Consider the following 7482-nt stretch of genomic DNA (forward strand, 5'->3'; position numbering starts at 1 on the left):
TGTTAATTGGTGTTGCATTTCATTCTTAGGGATACATTAGAACTAGATATTTTTACAATTAATATCTTACTCTATGAGTTGAACGCTCACTCTTGTTCACCTTATTTTTTCAGGTTATAGAATGGCTTTTCTTTTCTTGAGTTTAATCTGATTCCTTACTCGCAAGTCTATTAGTTACCACGTCAATATTTTATGTTGTTAATTTGAACTCTAGAATTCCGCATGTGATAGGATTATCTTATTTGGTTTGGGGAATTGGAAAAGAGAGTTATTTGAAATTATAAACTTGATATTATCCATGCATGGTTGGATGGAAATGGATATCATGATGGATGAAGGAGCTGAGCTCTTATTAGACTTTATTGATTGATTGAGGATTGTAAGGGTGAGCTAAGCTCCCCAAATTTATATATTTTGTTATTACAAGTCGGGTGAGTCAAGAACTCCCTGTTAGATGGTCTATGTTATAGTCGGACTCTGTTCGGTTGATTTCTTGAAATAAGACTTTCAATATGGGCTTTATAGTTGGGCTAGCATAGTTAGGCTTACTACAGGCTTTAGGGGCCTTATGCTGATCCAAGTCCTAGTGTCGGTCCGGTCCATAATTTGGGCCATGACAAGTGCAAGCAATCAAATTGAGTTTAATGCCATAATGAAAACCAACTCTAATCCAAAACATCTTTGGCACTTAAGATTAGTTCATATTGCAGAAGATAGAATTACAAAATTGGAGAAAATGGGAATTTTATCCTTATTAGGTTCTGACCCGACTCCAACTTGTGAATCCTGCCTTCAAGGCAAAATGACTAAATCTCCCTTTGTTGGACAATGGTTAAGAACTGAAAATATTTTGGATTTAATACATAGTGATGTCTGTGGTCCATTTAAAGAAATAGCAAGAGGTGGTCATCATTACTTCATCACCTTTATCGATGATAAATCTAGGTATGGATATTTGTATTTAATGAAATACAAATATGAATCCTTTAAAAAGTTCAAAATTTTTAAATTTGAAGTAGAAAATCAAACAGGAAAAAGTATTAAAATTCTTTGATCAAATCGAGGAGGAGAATACTTAAGTACTGAATTTGATGAGTTTTTAAAAAAATACGGCATTATTTCTCAATTGACTTCTCCAGGAATGCCACAATTAAATGGTGTATCTGAGAGGAGAAATCGTACTTTATTAGATATGGTATGTAGTATGATGAGCTATACAAATTTGCCAATTTCTTTTTGGGAATTTGCAACTGAAACAGCTTTGTATATTTTTAATAGAATTCCATATAAATCAGTCTCTTCCACTCCACATGAGATGTGGCATGGGAGACAACGAAGTCTTAAATATGTTAAGATTTGGGGTTGTCTAGCTTATATTAAGAAGCTGAAGACTGATAAGTTGGAGACTAAATCAGAAAATAGACGATTTGTTGGATATCCAAAAGATAGTTTTGGATATGATTTCTATCTTCCTCAATCACAAAGAGTTGTGATAAGCAAAGATTCCATTTTTCTTGAACAACAATTTATTCAAGAAGGTGGTAAAGGACGACAGATAGAATTAGAATTAGAGAATTCTGATTAACCAACATATCAAATGGATATAGATTCATCTAGTCAAACTAAACCTATTGATGATTCATCCACATTACTTCCTCATAGATCAGTACGCATATCTCGTCCACCAGAGAGAGATAGTTTTCTTCATGAGGATGAACAAGAATTATTTGCCTATGAAGAAACAGATCATAAAGATGATCCTTTAACATATGAAAAGTTATATTGGATATAGACTCTTCTAAATGGATCGAAGCAATGAAATCTGAAATGAATTCTATGTATAAAAATCAAGTTTGGGATCTTGTAAACCCTCCTAAAGGTATTGTACTTATAGAAAATAAATGGGTTTTCAAGAAGAAAATTGGTTTCTGATGGAAAGTTAGAGACCTATAAATCAAGGCTTGTTGTGAAAGAGTTTTGCCAATGGTAGGGGATCGACTATAAAGAGACCTTCTCGCCTGTTACTATGCTTAAATCCATTAGGATATTATTGGCTATAGCGGCATATCATGATTATGATATGTAGCAAATGGATGTCAAAAAAGCCTTTCTCAATGGTTATATTGAAGAAGACATATTAATGGAACAACCTAGGGGTTTTGAATCCTAAGAACGTTCCAAGGTATGTAAGTTAAAATGATCTATTTATGAGTTAAAACAAGTTTTGAAGAGTCAAAATATTCGCTTTGATGAAGCCATTAAATCATTTGGTTTTATTAAGAATGAAGATGAGCCATGTGTGTATAAGAAGTTTAGTGGGAGTGCGATCACTTTTCTTGTCTTGTATGTGGATGATATATTGTTAATAGGTAATGATGTCGGTATGCTTACTACTGTAAAAATCTGGTTATCAAATACATTCTCCATGAAAGACTTAGGAGAAGCAACCTATATTCTAGGTATTCATCTTTATAGAGATAGAGAGAAAAGAATGATAGGTTTATCTTAAAGTTTATATTTGGAAAATGTATTAAAGAAGTTTAACATGCTTAATTCCAAAAGAGGATTGTTACCAGTAAGACATGGTATTCATCTTTCTAAGGAGATGTCTCTAAAGACACCTGAAGAAAGAGAGAAAATGGCCAAAATTCCATATGCTTCAGCTATTGGAAGTCTTATGTATGCAATGTTGTATACTAGGCCGGATATCACTTATGTTGTTGGTTTGATTAGCAGGTTTCAATCCAATCCAGGTTTAAAACACTGGATAGCTGTCAAGAATATCCTTAAGTACTTGAAAAGAACAAGGGATTTAATTTTGACATATGGAGAAAGTGATCTTCAACTAGATGGTTTTACAGATTCTGATTTTCAATTAAATGTGGATGATAGAAAGTCTATTTCTGATATTGTGTTCATATATAATGGAGGTGCAATTAGTTAGAAGAGTTCCAAATAGAGTACGACTGCTGACTCAACTACAGAGGCTGAATATATTGCTGCATTGGATGCTACAAAAGAAGCTGTTTGGATAAAAAAGTTCGTAACAGAACTTGGAGTGGTCCCCTTTATTCAATCACCTATTCTTTTGTTTTGTGACAAAAATGGTGCTATGATTCAAGCAAGGGAACCCCGGTCTTATAAAAAATCTGAACACATAGAAAGGTGCTACCATATTATCAGAGAAATAGTTGGGTACGACGATATAACCATATAGAAAATAGCGTTAGCTGATAATGCAGCTGATCCACTTACAAAAGCCATGACACAAAACCAATTAGATCAACATCTTGAGAAGATGGGTCTTAAATATTGTAATGAATGGCTCTAGTGCAATTGGGAAATTTGTTAGTAATATGCCCAAGAGTATATCATTTGATTGTATCTTGTAAATATTTATTCATTAATAAATGGCAAATATTCTTTTCTGTTTATATAAGCTGTTTATATGTAATGGAAAAGGTCCTTTAATACTATGTTAGATGTTCTATTCTTAAGGTGTTAAGAATATGAGTGACAAAACATGCTTGCACAAGTATTATAAATGTGGTTCGCAATTGAGGATACTTCATAAGGGGCATGACTTATCTGGAAATATTGTCATTTATGTTTGTGTTCATAGATTAGTATGAGATACTAATAGGATGGAACGGTGAGTCTCATGCCATAAGACAAACATGATGAGTACTCATTTGATGAGTAGGCTGAACCAGTGACGATTATGGCATGCACATAGAGTTTACTCTTGTCAATGCAATGTCATAAAGGTTATCCTAGCGCATATAATCCCTCGATCTAAGATAACACAATTATCTTGTATGTAGGTGGTTTGAGTTTAATACTGCTTTCATACTTGTACTATGTATAGGTATATGGGCATGTGTTGGCTTCTACTATTTATATATGGAGATAGGTGTTAGTCAAGATGGGATCCATTATCCTAAGTAAATAGGGATAAAATTCTATGTTTATTTAATTATTCTTGATGTTTTAAGTTCCTGGTCAAGACATATAGACTTAATCAGAAAAGAGTTTCTGATGAGAAAGTCTTACTAATCAAGAACTTGAATTAAAAGAGAATATAATATTCGATGCAATTGAAGTTTGACATTAACTATAACTCTAATTGGGTAGTCACATTACATAATGCTAGATGTCAATTATGACTTAAGAGAACTTGAATAAAATATGGATTTCATTCTAACTTTGGAATGGTTCCAAGCTCATTGCCAATTAGTTATGAACCTCGTAAGTCACACACACATAAGAGAATATTGACCAAGGCACGGCTAGTTTGATTAATTGGCTAAAGAGTTTAGTTGATTAATTGAATTAACAAATTTAGTTTGTAATTGGATTGCAAAGTCTCTGACATGACTTGAAACTAAATTTATTTATGGAAGTTTACAAGTTAATATTTAAATGGTTTAAATATAAACTTGAAAATTAGTTAAAGGATGAAGATGAAATTTGGAGAATTTGACTTTGTCAAATGTTGACCTTGTTGACATAGTCAAAGTTTGACACTTTGACTTGGTCAATGGAACTTTGATTAATTAATTAATGATGATTAATTAATTAATCATGGCATAATTAATCTTGATTAATTTTCTTGATTAATGTTTAATGGTGACAAATGGACCAATTGGATTGGGACAAGAGTTTGGATTAACCATCCAAAGCTTTACATTTGTTAATTGCATTAATTGGAAAATTGAGATATTTGTAAAGGGATAAGAAGACAATAAATCTTCTTCTTCCCTCTCATTGTGCCGGCCATTCTAGTCCTCCTTTCTCACTTTTAGTTCCATCTTCATCCTTGAAGAGATTGAAGAATTCAAGTGGTTGATTTCTTGAATTAACCCTTAGAGAAAGTGTTTCTCCCTTACTTCCAATAAGAAAACTATAAGAACACAACATACTCTTCCTTCATTCTTCTTGGCTGCTGTATTTTGAAGAGATTGGAAAAGTTAGTAGTTGTTCAAAGGTTGCTTTGGCTAAGTACTTGTGTGGACAAGCTAGAGAACTTGCAATTGAAAGTCTTCACTACCTGTATTAAGGTGGAATAGATTGATTCAGCGCCTTTGAGAGTTTGTAATCTCCAAAACCCTAGCTTGGTTTTAATTTGGGGAAATTATATCCTAATGGCAATTAGGTCTATCTTAGACTTAAAGCATGATTTAGTATGACTAAATATTGAATTTTTCAATAGCTAAATTTAATTGCATGATGCATGAAAACCTAACTTAAGAAAAATTTCAAATTGCTAAATTCTGCACCTCTTGTGGAATTGTTCCTTTAATTGGTGCATAACTCCTTCATTTTCATGATTTTTTTGTTATCCTATTATAGTGTTATACTTCTAACCAAATTCTTTATTTCTCTAGTTTCATTTACCCACATCTCTAGTGGATTCCTCATGGAGAACCTTGTATCAAATTGGAAATAAAATTTGTATGATAATGTTAATGATATGCATCCTCTGATCATTCACCAGTAATTCCTTTGTATATGATTGCCATTTGTAAACTAGCAACAGTTAATCAGTATTTACTATTTCCCTTTGGTTGTGAAAATTTATTTTCATAAAATTAAATAGTTCTCAATTGCAGGGTGTTTGGGAAGAAAAGAAAGAAATGGGCGCTTAATTTTGGTGAACTTTCCAATCAATTTGTGGACCAAATATCTGGAATTCCAACTTTGTATGGTATCAGCTGCCATTAAAATGACAAATGAGTTAGACAATATTGCAGCAATGAATTTGCAATGTTTTCCCTACAGGACACTGCCAGAGAAATTATGCAACAATATCTATAGTTAAAGAATTCACCAAAACTATAAATTAAAGTTTTTTTTTACCATCCAAGGAATAGGAAAAATTCTTTTGAAATTAATGCAGAATTGGAAGTTGGCAGCTTTACAACTAGAAAGTTTCTTTTACATTTTTTCTTGTTCTTCTTTCTTCTTCCCCTGATTGATTAATTTACTTATCTAATCAGGTCACTCGCTCCATTGGTGGTGACAATTTGAAGCCTGCTGTAACTGCAGAACCTGAGATAACTGAAACTACTCTGTCAGCAGCAGAGGATGAATTTTTGGTAAAGTCATCTTTTTATTGACATAATTATGCAATTGTAAAAACACTGAGATTTACCAGTGTATTGTCTCAAACCTCAAGAGGGTAAATAGTAATTCCCCCTTTTCTTATCCATGTCAAAACCTAGAAACTTTTTATCGAAACCCTAAATTGTACATTAATCTGTGTTAAGTTCTCTAATATTTTGCCTGAAATGCTGTTTATGGGTACTGTTTATGGTGCAGACCTGCAACTTTAAACTGCTCCAAAACCTTTAATTTCTCGTTCTATTTGATCCTTAACCTTACCCTATTACAATCCAGTTGTCCACAAAAATTCCTGTCATTAAAGTTGTCCTCTCTGTCTTCCATAACATTCATGTCCAAACTCCAATTCTAATGGGATTGAACTTGAGATCGCTAAACTGAAATCTCATTTTCTAACTATTGTGACTTCATGTAATGAGTTTAATGTAGGATGGAATTAACTACAAAGCTTCTAACTGCTGTCATTCTAAGTATACAATAGACGAGTGCACTGATTTATTTTCAAATGGACATGGATGAAAGTAATGTGTAACTATTACCAGGTGATGGCTAGTGATGGACTTTGGGATGTCGTGAGCAATGCAGAGGTCATAAGCATAATCAGGGACACAGTGAAAGAACCTGGAATGTGCTCCAAGCGATTGGCAACAAAAGCTGCAGAGAGAGTTAGCAAAGATAATATTACAGTGGTTTGTCATCTTCTTGCACCCGGTATCTACTGCAGAGAGAATTTACTAGGTCAAATGCAAATGCAAGTTGTAAGAGTTGTAAATTGGTGGAGAAAAGGGAGTCCAACTGGATGAGACTCATTCTTGTTTCATTCATGTAATTTTTACTTACTCTTATGATCATTAGTTTTAGGCATTCATGCTGTGAGTATTGTCGTATTATTACATCTCAGAGATTCCATGGTTGAAACTTATTAAGTGTACCTCATGAATATGAGTCTTTCAATTGTGTAATTGTAATTTCATTTCTTATGCCAGTCTTCTAGACCACTGAACATGGAAATGGGCCACTATCCCTAATTTGGCATAATCTTTCCACCTTTATCCTAGTTCCTGCTAGGTGTTATTGTTTGTAGAATTGGGCTTGTATCATTTTCTTTGAAATTGAAAATGAAATGCAGTTCTTATAAATGTGACTTATTTTTTACTTGTTTTTGCATTTAGCTTACACAATTTAGATTTTTTTTAATATATTTTATATTTTCAATAACTCCGCCTAAGTAGTTTGCGCTTAGCCGGTCCCAATCCCGGATAAAGGAGAAGGGATGCGGTAGGTGACAACCAGCGTAAAAATTTTATCACACCCTATGATATGAATTCAAATGATATAAACGTTGGGGCGTCCTCTACT

General features: G+C 33.2%; 1 pseudogene across 1 annotated transcript in view; it reads left to right on the plus strand.

Annotated features, from left to right (window-relative positions):
• The window catches only part of LOC110637930 (protein kinase and PP2C-like domain-containing protein), a 28631-nt pseudogene extending 21369 nt beyond the window's left edge, over positions 1 to 7262 (plus strand). The window contains exons 11-12 of the transcript XR_009150563.1: positions 6000 to 6098; positions 6666 to 7262. The product of XR_009150563.1 is annotated as a protein kinase and PP2C-like domain-containing protein (transcript). The remainder of the gene's footprint in view (positions 1 to 5999; positions 6099 to 6665) is intronic.
• The last annotated feature ends 220 nt before the right edge of the window (positions 7263 to 7482 follow it).

This window comes from Hevea brasiliensis, chromosome 8, assembly GCF_030052815.1.
Source record: "Hevea brasiliensis isolate MT/VB/25A 57/8 chromosome 8, ASM3005281v1, whole genome shotgun sequence".
Classification (NCBI taxonomy): Eukaryota; Viridiplantae; Streptophyta; class Magnoliopsida; order Malpighiales; family Euphorbiaceae; genus Hevea; species Hevea brasiliensis.